This window comes from Anabrus simplex, chromosome 12 (genome assembly GCF_040414725.1).
Source record: "Anabrus simplex isolate iqAnaSimp1 chromosome 12, ASM4041472v1, whole genome shotgun sequence".
Taxonomy (NCBI): Eukaryota; Metazoa; Arthropoda; class Insecta; order Orthoptera; family Tettigoniidae; genus Anabrus; species Anabrus simplex.
In genome coordinates this window covers 14,839,028-14,840,296 of record NC_090276.1, presented here as the reverse complement: position 1 = coordinate 14,840,296, position 1,269 = coordinate 14,839,028, and the positions used below count along the sequence as shown (strand labels likewise).

Genomic DNA, 1,269 nt, shown 5'->3' with positions numbered 1-1,269 from the left:
GCGCTTCCTGTATTTTATCTGCTTGGAATCGACCTTCAACTTGCCATGCTAGTTCCGAATTACCTCAGGGGTGCACACTCGGACCACCGCAACATTTTTTATTTTTATAATTTTTAAATGGACTACCAGGCGAGTTGGCCGTGCGGTTAGGGGCGCGCGGCTGTGAGCTTGCGTCCGGGTGATAGTGGGTTCGGATCCCACTGTCGGCATCCCTGAAAACGGTTTTCCGTGGTTTCCCATTTTCACACCAAGCAAATGCTGGGGCTGTACCTTAATTAAGACCACGGCCGCTTCCTTCCCACTCCTAGGCCTTTCCTATCCCATCGTCGCCGTAAGACCTATCTGTGTCGTTGCGACGTACAGCCACTAGCAAAAACAATGGACTTCCACCAGCAAGTACTCATTAAATACGTTAGATACACAGCAACATCGCATTATATAATTACAATATTAAAAATACAGTTTTCTATTGTGCAAACATTACAAACCAAACCAAACCCCATGGCACTAGAGCCCTTGAATGGCCTTGGCCTATCAAACGACCGCTGCTCAGCTCAAAGGCGTGCAGAACACGAGGTGTGCTGTGGTCAGCACGACGAATCCTCTCGGCCATTATTCTTGGCTTTCTAGACCGGGGCCGCTGTCTCACCCTCAGATAGCTCCTCAATTCTAATCATGTAGGCTGAGTGGACCTCGAACCAGCCTTCGGGTCCAGGTAAAAATGCCTGACCTGGCCAGTAATCGAACCCGGGACCTCCGGGTAAGGAGCAGACATGCTACCCCTACACCATGGGGCCCGTACGAAAGGGAATTAAGCCAACGGCACGTGGTGTTCTCAAGCGGTCACCCAACCAAGTACTGACCACGACCAATGTTGCTTAACTGCGTTGATCGGACGAGATGCGGTGTATTCAACATGGTATGACAGTTAGCGTAAACATTACAACAAAACGAATTAATGGTTAGACCTATGTTATATTTTAATACAACTTAGCATAATACCTTATTTAAGGGGAGGGGACCAACACCCTTGATCGTCCAAAAATTCTATTTTTTCAATTTATTTTTCGTTAAAAATCTAATTTTTCTCTTTATAACAGTGCAACATTTTTTATAATATCTCCAATACTTTCGGAGTTATGACCAAAACCGTGAAGCCCTGTCACCAAAGTAAGCCCTTTATCGTTAGTTTGTTGCTCGTTTCCCGGCTAAGTTAAAAAATATTTTCAAATGACAATTAATGAAAAATTTTACTAGTTGAAAATAACT

The 1,269-nt window shown here is 44.8% G+C and overlaps 1 pseudogene; it reads right to left on the bottom strand.

Moving 5' to 3' along the window:
* Window positions 1–814: 814 nt before the first annotated feature.
* Window positions 815–933, bottom strand: LOC136884585 (5S ribosomal RNA; annotated as a pseudogene).
* Window positions 934–1,269: the final 336 nt, after the last annotated feature.